The following is a 17262-nucleotide window of genomic DNA, read 5'->3' as shown; positions in this document are numbered from 1 at the left end:
CTAATGTAACAGATAAAGCCTACTCAAATTTCCTTTGGAATGTTTCCATTCATTTAGAATGCTAGACTTTAAACAGATGTCTAAAGTATTCCACGTTATGAACAGCAATATTATATTAATTCAAATCTAGCTCTTTGCCTGACCACCACCCTCCCCCCTTTAGCAGCAGCTGTTTCTCTTCATCTGGAAGAGAGGTTGCTTTTGCAGCCTGCATGAGTATTCCTTCTGGCTCATGGTACAGTACATGGTGAGAACAGTCACCATTCTCCTCAGACGCCGGATCACTGGATGTCAGGAGATATTAGTGTACTGAGACTTACTTGCAAGTATGACAACATAAGTTGGATGGGCTTTGGGATACCGTATAAGCAGCAGCTTAATAGACTTGAATCCTGGAATTATGAAGAAGATGAAGATCCCCTATTGGACTACGCAAGTAGACTTGAAGCACAGTAATTGTGCTACTCAAACACTTTAAAGCTAGACATGTGTAATCATATTTTGCTGCAATTAACAGAAGAAAACAGAGGTTTATCTTTTGATGTTAAGAAACAGTTCATTCTCCATAGGGGAATATTGTATGACACACGTGTTAGACTTCTTCTTGGGTAATGTTGCTATTTACAAATGGCACAGATCCAGTCCAATTGAATGTAACAAAACGAAACAATCTGTGCCATCTTCAATGTGTTTAATCTACACCATGCTAAAATCCTTAAACTGAAGTGCATGATATTTTTCTGAAATATGTATAGTTGTATTGTGTTCACTATATTTGTCAGTTTGAAAATTACTTCTGCTTTGCATCAAGTATCAGAGGGGTAGCCGTGTTAGTCTGGATCTGTAAAAAGCAACAAAGAGTCCTGTGGCACCTTATAGACTAACAGACGTATTGGAGCATAAGCTTTTGTGGGTGAATACCCACTTCGTCAGACGCAACTGCTTGGCAGATCACCTGCTATCATCATCCTATTTTAAACTAATGCATATGTTTTTGAGGGAAGGAGGGGAAAGAGTTAAATAAACAAGCAGCTTCCCTGTAAAAAGATGGTGCTCATCCCTGCACAATCCCTGTTATTGCATTTGCTGCTCCAAAAAAATCTCTAGTATATTTGTGCTCCTATACGAACAGAAGCAGTAGCTTCTACCATTAAGTCCCTGGTTTCCCACATTCCCTTTTCTGATACCTACAGTTAGATTCCTATAAACAAAACATTTCAGTTGGAAGGATGAAATATATTATCTATTGTGGATGTTTAAAGGCATTGTAAGCTACTGGAAAAATATATAAGCCTTGAATGATTAAATCTGCCAGTTAAGTGAATCTGGAATTGATGAAGCACACAAATACTAAACATACTGCATGTGACTTTTTCTTTCCCAATCAGACTCCGAAAAAGGGACCAATATATAATACATTCCCTCTCTAGCACTAATTCATTGCAAACAGACAATAAATTAGATCAACTTGTCCAAAAATTCATATAAAACACAGCAATACTTTTTAGCAAAGTCTAACAGTGTAAGTCTAAATGCTGATTCTTTACCTACAGAATCAAACAAACCACCAACGTGTATGTCTACACAGCATCTTGGAGCAAGCCTCCTAGCCTGGGTCAATAGACTAGGACTAGCAAGGCTCACACGAGCACTCTAAAAATAGCTGCACAGACTGCACTTTGAAATTACAACTCAAGCTGGAGCTTGGGCTCTGACGCCCACTCCCCTCCCTAAGCTTCAGAGCCTTAGTTCCAGACTTAACCACAACTTCAAACCACTGTCTACACAGCTATTTTTACAGCGCTAGCACGAGTCCCACTAACCTAACTCTGTAGGCCCAGGTTGGGAGGCTTACTCCAAAATACTGTGTAGACATACCCAATAAACCTTCAGATACTGCAGCTCCACAAAGTCACTATAGGTAAAAGTGAATGCAAACTTGGGCAGTAAGGTCCCAAGCCAACAAAACCAAAACTAGTGTTGAGAAAGTATAAAATCATGTCTGGTGTGGAGAAAGTAAATAAGGAAGTGTTATTTACTCCTTCTCATAACACAAGAACTAGGGGTCACCAAATTAAATGAATAGGCAGCAGGTTTAAAACAAACACAAGGAAGTATTTCTTCACACAGCGCACAGTCAACCTGTGGAACTCTTTGCCAGAGGATATTGTGAGGGCCAAGACTATAACAGGATTCAAAAAAGAACTAGATAAGTACATGGAGGATAGATCCATCAATGGCTATTAGCTAGGATGAGCAGGGATGGTGTCCCTAGCCTCTGTTTGCCAGAAGCTGGGAATGGGAGACAGGGAATGGATCACATGATGATTACCTGTTCTGTTCATTCCCTCTGGGGCACCTGGCATTTGCCACTGTTAGAAGACAGGATCCTGGGATAGCTGGACCTTTGGTCTGACCCAGTATGGCCGTTCTTATGTTCTTATGTAAAACACCTAAGAATCTGTGTATCATCTATCACAGCGGTTCTCAAAGCTGGTCCGCTACTTGTTCAGGGAAAGCCCCTGGTGGGCCAGGCCGGTTTGTTTACCTGCCATGTCCGCAGGTTCAGCCGATCGTGGCTCCCACTGGCCATGGTTCGCCGCTCCAGGCCAATAGGGGCTGCGGGAAGTGGCACGGGCCGAGACATGTGCTGGCCGCCTTTTCCGCAACCCCCATTGGCCTGGAGCAGCGAACCGTGGCCAGTGGGAGCCATGATCAGCTGAACCTGCGGACGCGGCAGGTAAACAAACTGGCCCGGCCCAGCAGGGGCTTTCCCTGAACATGCGTATAATCCCATTGAAGGTGCATGATTAAAGTTACATAGGCTCTTATGTGCTTTTCTGGATTGGGGACATAAGTGTTTATGGGTGAAGTTCACAACAGTGAGAGAAATATGCTTAAAAAAGAGAAAGAAGAGTTACAATTTTTGTCCCAGTTCCCCATGTGGTAAAGTATAACTACCAAATCATTTTGCTAGACTACAGCTTGCTTGAAGTACACATACAAGACAAACATTTCACTTCTGTTTTACGAAGACAAAACTAGTAACCTTTCACCTTTTATGGTTCTCTATAAACCACACTTTTACAGTCATTCAAAATGTAAGATACAAATTGTACATTTCAACTGTTTCTTAGTCCTCGATGTACTTGAATCTGATGGGGCAAAGACTGATAAAGAACACCTTGCTTCTACATGTGATCAGATGAAAAATACCCATTTTTGCACTTATTATTCACCAAAGCCAGACATTCATCCCAGTTTTTGATGTAGTATGGCATATTCTTCAGACTGGTTCAGTTTAGTGCCAAGATCCATCTCATCAGATTTGTGCATCGCATCTACATGATCTTCAGCTTCTTTTTGAAGGAAAACTACCACCTTCCTCACATGTTTAAGGGTGAAGATCTGCTTCTGGAGGATACTACTTTCTGAGAAGTTCAATTTACAAGTTAGCAGTTTTCCTCTCCCAAAGAAATCCTGAGAGATACTTTATGTGTTCATGTTCATGTATCGAGCTAAAGGGACTTCTCAGAAGATGACAAAGAATGCACATCAAATGTCTATTTTTTCCCGGCTTTCAACAGATTAAAACTATTTTTGAATATATATGTACAGCAGAAAATAAAAAGCTGTAATATTTCTACTGACAAAGACACATCCTTGGGCAAGACACAGGCAAAGAAAGGGAAAGTTGGGAGCCTTCCAGCTGTTTAGACAGCTGCTTAATTGCTTCAGCCAGGGGGTCCTTTAGGATCCTCAGCTGCTTCTGGATGTTCATGCTGCAGATGTGTCCAAGAATAATCCTTCCCGTAAGTGCTTGGTAAGAAGGTTGTTACCTTTTCTTTGAGATGAGGGCCTTGCCTCTGTTGCCCATTCCTTTGTCACATCCAAAGCGAATTGCTGAAATGTACTTTACATGAGGTTATCTTAGTAAATCACATGGAAATATCAGATGCTTATTTCTAAGCAGTATTTTGAATAGAGTTCCTCAGAAACTTCCTAGTGTAACTCAAAGTGTTGGATTAGATCTGAAAAAATGCTTTATGGTTAGGGGAATAGATATTTTATAGTCCTCTCTCAGATCATTGAATAGTTAAATGGACCTTACCTAGATTTGCATGTCTGGGGATAGGCCATTTCATTAGAAAGACCCTTGCTCTGAAATTTGCTTCCCCAGTGGTCTGATAGACCAGACTACAGACCATGCCTTTTTTCTCAGTGATACTGTTAATAACAAACAGAAGTCCCATGATTCCACTGAACTCATGTTGAAAAGACAAAGCATTTGTAGAGCCACAAAGAACTAATTAACCATTGAGAGGTCTTTGCAATGTCTGATTCCTGTTCAAATTAGGCTTGTTCTGTTGTCATCATGTCTTCACTAAAATGTTAAGGAGTCTGTAGAGAATAACTGGTAGTGTACATGTGTGTGCTTGATCGTTTTAATTTAATTAATGGAGATATCCCATCTCCTAGAACTGGAAGGGACCTTGAAAAGTCATCGAGTACAGCCCCCTGCCTTCACTAGCAGGACCAAGTACTGATTTTGCCCCAGATCCCTAAGTGGCCCCCTCAAGGATTGAACTCAACCCTGGGTTTAGCAGGCCAATGCTCAAACCACTGAGCTATCCCTCCCCCCCTCTTTGATATCCTGGTCTTTCAAAAGATGAGTTGAAAACTTCAATGCATCACCAGTCAACTATCAAAATCATGGAGGAAACAAACATTATTCAGGTTTGGAAACTTCAAAAGCTTCTGAGATTTCATTGTAATGAGAACTCAAAAGTTTAGATGTTTATCCAAAGAGCCAGCTCTTGGCTCTGCAAATCTGGACTGGAAATCTTATATGACATAATTTCTCATGAGATTTCTGATACTCCTTTCTTCCTATCAGGATGAAAAGATCACAAGAACAACCTTTCTTGCTGGATTTCAGCACTTTAGTTCTAGGTAGGACTGGAAATAGGACAGTGAACAGACAGACACACATGCATGAAAAATACTGGAGAAGCATAACTTAGTCAAACTTTCTGAATCTCAGCAATGGTTTGGTTTGGAATTTTTTCATGTTTGTTCATATTAAAACAATTTACCTCTCATTATTAAGGAATAAAGATTACAGTTTATAATAAGAGTACGTGAATTATAGTGTAGTTACATTGCAATTAAAGTATAATTGCACGTGGCTTTGTTTTTCAAATTGTAATTACAACTAATTCATATAATCAGAAGGTTTACTACATAACTGATCACTTTGTTCAGTTCTAGGCACCTTATTACCAGAAAGATGAAGACAGATTAAAGGAAGTTTAGAGATATGCAGCAAAATTGAATAAAGGAGATGATGGGATAATTGATATACAAGGAAAGATTCAAAAACCTAAATATGAACTGTTTAGAAAAGATTATATGATAGCCATTTACAAATATTTCAAGAGTATAAACATCAGGGATGGAAAGGAATTACTTGAGATGGCAAAAACCAACTTTTTAATATTCAGCCTTGGGTGACCCACAAACAGGAATAAACATAAGTATCCTGGAATAAACATTTATGGAGTGTCTATATTTGCATTTACAAACATGTTAGTTAACTAGAGTTCATAGATTATAAGGCTAAAAGGGACTACTGTGATAATCTACTCTGATCTGTAGAACACAAGATATAGGACTTCATTGAATTAATTTCTCTTTGAACTACAGCATATCTTTTAGAAAAACATCCTATCTTGATTTTAAATTTTCCAGTGATGGAGAATCCACCACTATTCTTGACAAATTACATTCACTGTTAAAAAAAATTGTGCCTTATTTCTATTCTGAATCTATCTAGATTCAACTTCCAGCCATTAGATCTGGTCATATCTTTGTCTGCTAGATTGAAGAGCCCTCTATGATCCAAGTTTTTTTCTCTCATGTAGGTACTTATGGACTACGATCTAGTCAACCCTAAACCTTGTCTTTGTTAAATTTAACAGATTAAACTCCTTGAGTCTTTTCATGCTAAGGCACAATTTCCTGTAATTCAATCATTCTTGTGGGTCTTCTCTGACCCCTCTCCAATTTTTCAACATCCTTTGTGTATTGAATGGTGACACCAGAACTGGTATTCCAGCCAAATTCAGAAGTAAAATAACCTTTCTACTCCTACCTGAGATTCCCCTTTTTAGACATCCGTTTTATTAATTGGCACTCCATTCATTCAAATGCTCTTGAGAGTTATGAGAGCTAGACTATGGAAAAACTTTCAAATAGAAATGGTGGCAACATAGTTTGAAACATATTAGAAGGCACACTGTATGGAACAATTCTAGACTGGCAAAGGAATGACTAGATGAGCGAATAGCTCTTTTCCATATCTAATTTTAAGATTCTAGAAAGTGAAGCCTATAAGAAGTTATCGATTATAACAACACACATGAAGATGTAACATTCATGTTAACAGGAACTCATGCTGCTATCGCAGCCAACAAAACCTGGGCTGTCAAACATTTTTTTAATATACAGTTTAGGTGTTAAATCCAAATTAATTTTGGACAGCAAAATCGAATGTGTCCTCTAAGACAGAAAATAGAAGGGCATCAAATTAAAATAAATCTGTATGAGAAAGGCAAGTTCTTTGACTTAGCATTTTTGAAATAAAAGTGTTCAATCAATTCTAAAATTTAGAAAGACCCCAGATCCACCCAATTTAAAGGATGACAATCAGAAGATTTTTTTTTTTATCTGTGGTCCTGTTACACATATTTTTTTGGTTATTTTACAGCTGTGCAAAGAACCATAACACACGCAATCAGGAGGGTTGATGGGGAGACCTACTATGGGTTCTAGTAAAATGTGTTTTTAAATTATTTCAGAACCATAAAATCTTTCCATAGAGAGTGCTTTGAAACTGCAAATTAAATATAGAGCCTCTATGAACTGTATCATTTTTTACTGTAAGTATATATTTCCATGGGGGTTTAATACCATCTTTTTGTCTAGTTACACTAGTTAATAATGCAGTGAATTTGCAGTAATAGAGTAAATGTTATTTTGATGACATTATCTGATTAAATTAAAGATGACATTAAAAGGACTGTTTCAATAAAGAAGAGAAACCTCAAAAAGCAAGTGTGGTTGAATGTTAAGTCAGCTAGTCCAAGTCTTAAAAAAGGCACCATGGTATTTCACTCATCTAATGACTAGTGATGAATTGGAGAAAATAAGGCCAAATAATATTTGAGCTTAAAAAAAAAAAGGTATTCAAATGAGGAAAAAATGGTGTGTTTGTTAATTATTTGAAATAGTGAATCTACTCACACAAAAATGGTTCATTCAGCAGTTAACAGATGTAAAAGTATAATAAGTGAAACTAAAGAAAGAGCGTTGAGAACTGAAATCAAATTTGCTGATACAGTCACAATAAGGAAAACAGAACTGTGGAACAAACTCAAGTAAAGATGGAAGCATTAGTCATCTTTCTCACCATACAATTTTTTCTTTTGCAAATTGATACAATGATGAGAATTCCACCCACACAAATATATGATGCTGCATTGAATAAAAGAAAAATAATAATAGCTGAGTTATAATTATGATTTGGGGTTTTCTTCCCTATATTGCTAAAGAAGTTGTAAAATAAAGTCCTTTTATGAGCTACATGTTCACATACATAAATCAAGTGACTGTTTGAAAATCCCTTGACTTAAGCTCTCAGAGATAGAATCTATCTAAAGAAACATTCCTGAGTAACGTGATTGTGTTATGAATTACAAAGGCTTCACAGGAAAGAAGATACAAGATTAAAGGTGTATAGCAGTTGGGCTCCATCCTTCTCACAGACAAAACATTAACCATACCGCCTCAGCCAAAAAGAGCTGTGACATCTCTATTCTTTCTACACTAAACCCAGATCACTGGGAACTGACATGTTCAGGGCAGATAAATGCTATATTCCAGACCATGCATGCTACCACAAAATCACTGGTGATAACATTGTTTTCTCTTGTGACCCTCAAAAAGTCATCTTTGAATGCTATGCACTTTATAAACTACATGATCACCGCACAGGTTAACATACTTGTACTTCTTCCCTCAAAAAATCAGAGAGGGATTACCTGTTGGCCCCAAGAACCTGTGGCTAACGCCCTATTATAACTGTAGACCACACATCTTTAAGTACATGATTCACAGACTTTCACTCACATTGTGAAGTACTTCTGATTATAAACCCTGAATTGTAATCATCTTTTTCATAGTCAGCATTTTGGTGCAGATTGGGCCAGTCCTAGTCACAGTGAGCAGTATCTTTCAGAATAGGCCCATCGAGACCAGTGGAACTAACTGTGATGTAAGGTACTGTGTAAGGGGCACAGAATCTAGCCATTAATAAGTCAAGTCGCAGAAGTCACACCCTCCATGCCACAATTACAAATTAAAACAAACTCAGTTAACAAAATGACAAGTCCAAAGAAACTTCACAAGCCAGAAGAACACCCATATTCAAAACACCCTTTGGGCAAAAGCCTTTGTAAATTGATACACTATGCAACATAGATAATACTTAGTCCTGCCATGAGTGCAGGGGACTGGACTAGATGATCTCTCGAGATCCCTTCTAGTTCTATGATATCCATGAGGGCAACAAATTCAGGTTCTTTCAAAGCCATGGAGGAAGCATTTTCCAGAGCTGAGGGCCACAAGTAAGAACATCCTGCCACCATACTTGCTACAGTGGACTCTCAATATAAAAGATAACGTTTACAAACCATGACCCCATACTGCATTCTGAGATACAAGAACTGCAGAGTCTTCAATATCACTGTAGGGTAATTAGTTGTAAATGCTGACTTTGTTATTCCTACCACTGTTTAATATATAATCAGAAAGAGTACCCACATTTCATTGAACAATACAGCAGTCATAGCATAGACCTCATAGGCACACGTAAAAGTGCCCTTAGTTAATGAGCTCATGTCCAGCTGAGGAGGTTTATTGGGTCCAATTAAAATTTTGATCTACAGCTGCCACTAGTATAGTATACACAAAAAGCTTGGTTACATCTATCCAGAGTCAAAGATAAACTACTTCTTTAAACATGAAAACGATCTCCTCAATGATGTTTGACAAAGAGAGGGAAAATACTGCCTTGAAATCTCTAAAGTTCAAAACGTTGAAACCTGATTCTGAAAATGTCGATATTAAATCTGTCAGGAAGCAGCCTCCCCTTAGTCTGCATTTATGAAAATGCTTGAACTGGATTAATGTGAGATGTTTGGTTAAGCACTCACATGCTATGTACTTTTGCTACTCCCTGAAATAGATTTCTTTGGAAGAGGAGGACACATAACTTAGAAGGTAATAAGTGGGCTGCGTAGGAAAGTAGGAAACTCTCAGAGGTGTCAGAGTACAGACTGGATTTTCCATAGGCCATGAAAATTTGACTGCACTTCACTTAGGCGTTTGGAAGTTTTCCCAAAGAAGAAATGAGGGAGTATTTTAGATTGACAGAAATTGGGTAAATGAGCAATACACATTTTCAGGAAGATGTCACATCAGAACCTCATGACAAGACATTAAGGCTAGAGCAATGAGGAAAGGCTTTGGGAGCTAAAATAACAGTTATTTTCACTATCATATGTGTTAAAAAACACATAGATATATAGATAATGAGGAAAAAATATTATTGATATGTTTGTGAGGTGCCTCTCCATTTTTTAAATTTGATATTGAACTCTCCCTTGTTTCTTACATCCTTAGCTGCACTGTTATTTAGTTTTTCCTTCAGCAGAGAAAGTCCAGTGGTCCTATAGCACCATGCTGATGAATGATTCACTCACATTCAACAGCAGCCCAGAACACTAATCCATCTGGTAGAGGCAGCATGTGCCATAAGAATGACACATTTAGTTCCTGAAGGAGAAAATATTTGGATTGCACTGTTCCACTCATATTCCCCGCAGGGTGATCCATAGATATTACTACTGCTACCTCAGGAAGCCATACACCTTGCATGTCCTCCAGATGGAGTTAAAGTGAGACTTGGAGAGCGGGATTAGAACAATAGAAATGTGTTCAGCTGTGAAATTAAAAGTAGTACAGCATGACATGCAACATTATATGTTGGGGTGAGTCAAAAGCGATAATTAGGCTAAGCTGAAACACTAACACGCTCATAATCAAATAGAAAAAATGATATTGAAACTGTTGATACCAACTCTGTCATAAAAGCGCGAACATGTTACCGCAAATACCCTTATAAAAGTTGGTGTTAGCCTGCTGAATATCATGAAAGGCTGTGAAATGAGCACACACACAAACCTTATATTACAAATCCACATGCAAGTACACAGTCTAGCTATAGACATGCAAAAGCATATATATCTGTATATATCCACATATATATGCACATGTGTACTTGTGTTAGGTTTTCTGTTTCTGAAGAAGTGCAACGAAGATACACTGACCAGAGGCGAAAAAGAAGATAACTAAAATTGGCTTATGTTGGAAAGGGTATTTTTTTAAAGAGAGAACCTCTTCCTTCGCCCCCTATATCTCTCAAAACATGAAAGCAAAGTGTTTACATGACTACCCCACTGTCATGTGCTGGGGAACAGCACACTGTGTTCTTTCCTTTGACTTCTTGCAGCTTGTCCTTGTTCATAAAACAGTACCCTAAGAAAAAATTATTTAATTGCTAGTGTTTTTCAATGACATAATTATATATCCACTGCAAGGTAAATCAACCTGAACCTTGTCAGAAAGCAATAGCCTGAAATGCGTGTGAGCAGCAGCTCTAGCTTCATTTGGGGACTTTTTTTTTTTTTTTTTACATATTTAGCTTTTATAGATCTGAAATTAGGTTTCCAATTTAGACCCTGGAGGAAGTGAAAATTGTTATAAATAGCAGTTAGGTGCACCATTATTCTTCGCAGTGCTCAAGAGGCTAAGTGAGGGGGGCAGACCAATTACTTTATTGAACAATGCAAAGTGTTACCCACCGGCTTCATTATGATAACACGTTATCTGATCACAGAGTATGTATGTTGAGCCCAGCACAGTCCACACCCTCCTACGCCACTGATGATACATTTTTTTAAAATCCATTAACAGTTAGTTCACCCAGGAAACCTGAGATTTCTTCTTTCAAGCATGAAAATTAACATTCTTCAAGCAAGCATCCAGTTGGAGCAGCTGTAGTCAACGAGAGCACAACCAGACTCTCTAAGAAAGAAAAGGGAACACCTTTTCATGCTCTCATTCAAGTTAATATTCAAAATCCTGGTTGCACCTGTTGTAGGCCTGAGACCTGATCAACACCCCTCCACCCCCCACAATAAAAACCAGCCTTGGGTGAAACTCAGGGAGTTCACTACTAAAATTGAAAAAAAGAATGTTCTGCTGCTGCCAAAGCACCCCCAACCTCAGGAATGTCCCTAACGAGAGTTATAACCACCAAGGTTATAAAGTAGACACCCCCAGGCACTGGGAAATTAGGGAGGATACAGAAAGAGACTCAACAAATGGTAAAATAAGCTCTGACCAGCATTTTATGCTGACCATCTGCACAAATAGAGAAGGTCACAATTAAATTACAATTTGGGCATGAATGATAAAATGTAAAGAACTTGGGCAGGAAGGAAGCTACATAGATGCCAGTGCGTAATTGGTTAAATTTTTTGTTATTTAGGAGTGTGGGATCATGTGATAGGTTTAGTAAATTTGAAGGAGGGAGCTAGTTTTACCTATGTAATGTAAATGAATAACAATGCTTGCCGGGAACTATTTCTGGACTGCAGTTCAACATCAAGCTGCTGGAACTCTGACCCCTCTGCACGACCGTGATGTGCAGAGGCATCGCCGGAAACCCCCAGATGAATGAATCCTGACTGGCCATTGGGTGAAATTTGTCTGTATACTGGGAGTGGTGAGCATTAGAGATTTGTTTGGTATATGTATTCTGTGTGTGTTGCTAATAAATAGATGTTTAGAGCACAGCTGTGTAAGGCTTTTTCACTGGGAAAAGGTTCCACAGACCCATAGAGCTCTGAGCTGAGCCCTGAGGGAAAGGGCGGGAACTTAAATTGACCAGGTTTCTTCCTGAGCCCCGTGGTAAGGATAGCTGCCTTACACTCTGAGCCCTCGGAAGGGAAAGGGTGAGGGTGCCTAAATTGACCAGGTCACGCCTTGAGCCCTCAGTAGGGTATAGGCGGGGTGCCCTAAATTGAGTGGGTAACATTGTCCTGTAATTTATACAGATATTTAGCTAAAGGGGAAAATAAAAAAAAAAAATGTAGCTAGGAGGGTTTGTTGTTGTTTTTGTTAAGAAAGGTTTTGAAGCTAATGATAGTATTTCTGTCTTTATTGCTTCAGGCACAGACAGGAAGTTAAAATCTGAGTAGCCTGAGAAAACATGTTTAGCAAACTCATTTGCAGGCCTTGAGTGGAGGTATCCTAATTTCTTATTTCACTGTTTTTTCCCCTCCTTTTGGTATTTTTGATCTATTTTTAATGGAAGACTAATGTTTAGTCCAGGGGTCGGCAACGTTTGGCATGCGGCTTGCCAGGATAAGCACCCTGGCAGGCTGGGCCAGTTTATTTACCTGCTGACGTGGCAGGTTCGGCCGATCGCAGCCCCCACTCGCCGCGGTTCGCCGTCCCGGGCCAATGGGGACGGCGGGAAGCGGCGCGGGCGAGGGATGTGCTGGCCGTGGCTTCCCGCCACCCCCATTGGCCCAGGATGGGCCAAACCTGCCGCGTCAGCAGGTAAATAAACTGGCCCGGCCCGCCAAGGTGCTTACCCTGGTGAGCCGCATGCCAAACGTTGCCGACCCCTGGTTTAGTCCTTTCTCTCCTATCATTTACAAAGGTAATGTTAGCAAAGTTTTTATATGTCCTTGCTAGGGTTTGCAGTTAATACATAAGGGACAGTTCCCTTTTCTTACACTATTATTATTCCAGATTTACATCACTAACTGAGAGCAGAAGCAGGATTCATGGGGATATCGTTTGCTATGGATACCACAAGCAATGGAAAGTCCAATGGCCTTAATTTGCACAGAATCCTCTGATTAAAACAACAACAAAACTTTATGAGTTTAGAGAAGGTGAGTACTGTGAACTGGGTCAAAGAACTGCAATCTTAGAGTCAGTAAAAGATGTTCCTGCAAAATTTTGACCAAGTTTTAAATGCATAAAACAGTGCTTTCCAAAGTTGTATGGATCTGTGGGTAAAGAACTGCAAAGACCAAAACCAGTGGTCAGGATACAAAACTGGCACAGAGTGGTGTAGCTTGTTTCTCTCACCAAGAGAAGTTGGTCCAATAAAAGATATTACCTCACGCACCCTTGTCTCTCTAATATCCTGGGACCGATACAGTTACAACAACACTGCATACAGAATGGTGTATTCAGAACCACTGTACAGCAACAGAAAAATATACTATGGCCTCAAAATAGGAGTGGCAATACCCATGAGAGAGACATTTTTATCATCAGATACACTATTGTTCAAGACATAAGGAAATATCACAGCTCAACTATAAAAGCAATTCCTCTGTCATAGTGACATGACCAATATTATTGTGTACCAAGCTCTTAAAGTCACAGAAATCAGATTCTACTCTTTCTCGCAAGAAGCTATAGCTATTTGTTTTCAACAAGCTGCTATGCGTTCTTCTCACTTTTTATGGGCCAGGGATCACAATTTTTTTGAGACAAGAACATTTCCTGTCTCCCCAGAAGAAAATATGGTGCTGTATGTTGGAGAACTGTCTTTTACAACTTTAATGCTCTCTTGGGAATGCTGCAGGCTGATTAATAATTTACATCTTCTTTCAGCACAACAGGCATATCTACCGGTAATGTGTAGTGAATGTGTGAACTTTATCAATGCATACATGTCATAAAGAGGGATCACCTCACTCGGCTCATGATGTAGCAGCATGCGTGGTACAGTAAGCTTGCACTAGCTATATGCAGTTCACTCTAACAAGGTAACAAACCTCAAGAATGATGTAGAGAATTAACATCTCATGTGCCAACCCATCATATTCAGGGTCCAGATACCTAAGTATGGAAATGGTCCTTAGGACAGTAGGCTGAGGACCTGAGAGTCTTGAAAAGCAGGGATCATAACATCTGAAGTAATAGTGTCTGCAGAAATTTCAGGAATACATTGCCAATTTGATCTTTACTGTTTTTTGGTGGGGTTTTTTTTTACTTTCCACTGCAGATGAATTTTTGAACTTCATGTTGACAAGAGCACTCTTTTCCATCTAGCTTCTGGCTACAACAAAGGCTCTTGGTAAGCATGACTGAGAGAGATCAGGGAGAAATGAGAAGAGAAGAGAAGAGAAGAGAAGAGAAGAGAAGGATAATATTCTGTAAGGAAACTAGTATGTTCCATTCAGATTTAGCTGAGGTATAAACTTCTAAAAATCACCATTTCCATTTTGCCACTTGAGCTGTTCAGGAAGTCTTTGGCAGCTTGCTAAATATACAAAACATAAGGTGTAGCCATTTAAACATACCAAAAAACCCACGCTAAAAAGACCATTATTTAGGTAGCAAAGTCAAGCATTTGAAAATTATGGAAACCTAGGTTAGCAGTTGCCCATACAACTTTAATTCTGTCAACTTGTGTGTCCATATTCTACAATGAATGAGGCTGGGTCCTATGAAAAAACAGTTTGTGATCAGGTAATTAAAAACTATATCATAATGCTTACTCACAAACAGGCAGAATAAAGGTTGCAGAGGAAACCAGAAATCTGAAAACTTTCGAGTGCTTGACTTTGTAAAGAATGTTGTTTTTAAATTTAGTTCTTCTATATGAAATTTCCTCAGGTTTTTATATATAAACCCAGGTCATTTTGCTTCACTGTCTCCAACATTGCTGGACAAAATACACTGGCCAAAATCAAGGCTTCTCTGTTTGGCTCATTACAAGTAATGACATGTTGCTATCACATAACATGCTAGAAACTTTTCTCTCCAGAGCAAAGAGATTATTTTTAAGGCAGCCACACAAATAATACTGTGTAATAAACGTTGACTTTTCGCATCAGTCTAGTTACAGGTTTAATAGAGACCTGCATTTATCCCAAGGGGCATCAGATTCACTGGTAAAATTATTGCAATATTGGATTGTGAAAACACAGAAGAAATACTGACAACACAAAAAGAACTCTCTTTCCTCCCAGTACAATTCATAGATGGCAGATAAGTTCAAGAGGCATCAGAGACCATTTTATTAATGTAGCAAAGTAGACACTTTGAGTATCAGAGAAGAAAAACAAAGCAGTATTAATAAACAACAAATAAATAATAAACAAATAATAAAAAGCTTTGGGCTGTACTTGCACTCCTTTTCCTAGTTGATCCTAAAGCATCTATATTAGCTTGGCTGCAACATAATGAGGCATAGAATGCTCTGTAACATTTCATGAGTGTAAAGAATAAATTGTTGGCTTTCTACCAACACTAGAAAATTAAGTCTGAAATAAATTGGAAAATAAAACAGTTAAACTTTTCCCCAATTCTTCTTCTGCATTATCTTCTCCCCCCACCCCCCTACATAACATACAAATCCTTAATTGCTAGAAATGAACAAAACCAAACTGAGGATTCCTGCCCTCCCTTAAGATCATAGTGTGGAGGATGCAAATATAATATATAGCAGGAATAACAAATGCTCTATTTTTTCAAACACTCTCCCATGATTTATGAAAGGTGTACCTCACTGTGGGAAGATAATGCCATTTGAAATGGTCCATTTCATAAATCTATCCTCCTCGTCCCTAGCTGCATATAGGACTACTATGAGCTCCTGAATCCAATAATGTTTTCATCCTCTATTGACAAAAAAAAAAAAAAAAAAAAAGGACTTTGTTTGGAGCGAGGTAATGATGCAGTTACAGAGGAGCAGCGGCTAAAGCTTGGTCTCTGGGGCTTTCTTTGGCAATAGCCATACAGCTGCGAAGGAGAGGAAACTAGCATAAACAAAATGAAGAAATAATCAACACACACTACATCCCTAATGTCCTTTTACTGCTAGTGGCATTAATTATAGCATGTGCCTAATCCTCTATACTACCACATAACCAAATGTTTTTACATGAATCTTCTCCCCACCCGTGATAGATTTATCATGGGGAACCAAGCTATTTCCTATTCATCTGTCCACCAGCGTAGTATATCTGCTTGTTTATCTATCTACAAGAATGCTTCCAGAAGAGGTTTCCTTGCCAAATGTGGTGGCAGCTGTAGTTAGGGACTAATCATAAACTTAACTGAAATTCATGGTACTGACTCTTTATGGTTATAACAAGGAGCGGGGAGGAAGGAGGGAAAACTATGTTTCCATTGAAAGATTGTAGGGACTGAGAAGATAACCAATGGATATACCTTTAAAAAATAAGTTATATTTTTGTTGAGTAGGATCAGGAGGCAGAATATGGAATGAAAATGCTTCTTCCAGCAAAATTTACACTCCTTCATTACAACTATTTTAACAGGGCTAGGATATATTATTATTATTATTTAGAAAAGGCGATGGTAGAAGCACTAGATGTTTATAATTTTTTTATATATACAAAATGATTAATCTCGGCAAAAATGGCAAGGGAATTCAGATTAACTGGGAGTTCTACTTGTAGTAGCCATCCCAGACATTTCCTTGTGTGGTGGCAAAACAAATGCTGCTAAGGAAAATTCAGAAAATATTGTCAATCAAAAGGAAACTGCTGGGAATTCTCCCAGTTTTTGGTTTTGTTATAAAATTGAAGCACTGCGCAAATTCGACAATAATTCACAGTCTTTACAAGCAAACCCTGGTGGATCTCACAACAAAACCAAATGAAATGTGGGACTTCCACTGAATTTCACTCTAAATGTTTTGGTTCACTTGAACTGGAAGCTCAAGGTGAAACTCAGAGGGTCAATTCCTACCCTTCTCCCCCAGGATTTACATAGCTCTGTGGTCTACAATCCTCAGTTTTAGAAGCTGATGAACAGCCTTTGTAAAATGAGAAATTTCCCTGTCCTTCATAAGAAATTTAACAAAGTGTATACAGGTTCTAAGCTGCCACTCTGAATTCTGAATTTGCATATTTTGACTTGTGTATTAAAAAAGCAATTTCAAGGTCAGTTTCTGTGGAGAAACACTGAGTTAGTAACTCCATTAAAAGTCTACCTGTCCTTTGCATATTTAGTTTTCTTCTTCTATAGTGTGCAATGGGATCTTATAAATCCAGGGTAAACAAATATCACAGAGAT

At 38.6% G+C, this 17262-nt stretch overlaps 1 protein-coding gene and 1 long non-coding RNA gene across 7 annotated transcripts in view; one reads left to right on the top strand and one right to left on the bottom strand.

The window, feature by feature from the left end:
• The window catches only part of WWOX (WW domain containing oxidoreductase), a 674139-nt gene that overhangs the window by 151690 nt on the left and 505187 nt on the right, over window positions 1-17262 (bottom strand). The window lies entirely within an intron of this gene.
• Window positions 11293-17189, top strand: LOC112059880 (uncharacterized). 3 transcript variants are annotated; one of them, XR_002889136.3, is made up of 3 exons: window positions 11301-11911; window positions 12946-13091; window positions 14219-17189. It is a non-coding gene; the product is annotated as an uncharacterized LOC112059880 (long non-coding RNA). The 3 variants fall into 3 exon arrangements; XR_006174918.2 differs by having other exon boundaries at window positions 11302-11911; window positions 14266-17189; XR_010592607.1 differs by having other exon boundaries at window positions 11293-11911; window positions 12946-17189.

This window comes from Chrysemys picta, chromosome 14 (assembly GCF_011386835.1).
Source record: "Chrysemys picta bellii isolate R12L10 chromosome 14, ASM1138683v2, whole genome shotgun sequence".
NCBI lineage: Eukaryota > Metazoa > Chordata > Testudines > Emydidae > Chrysemys > Chrysemys picta.
The sequence above is the reverse complement of the archived record's forward strand: the minus strand, read 5'-3'. Positions and strand labels throughout refer to the sequence as shown.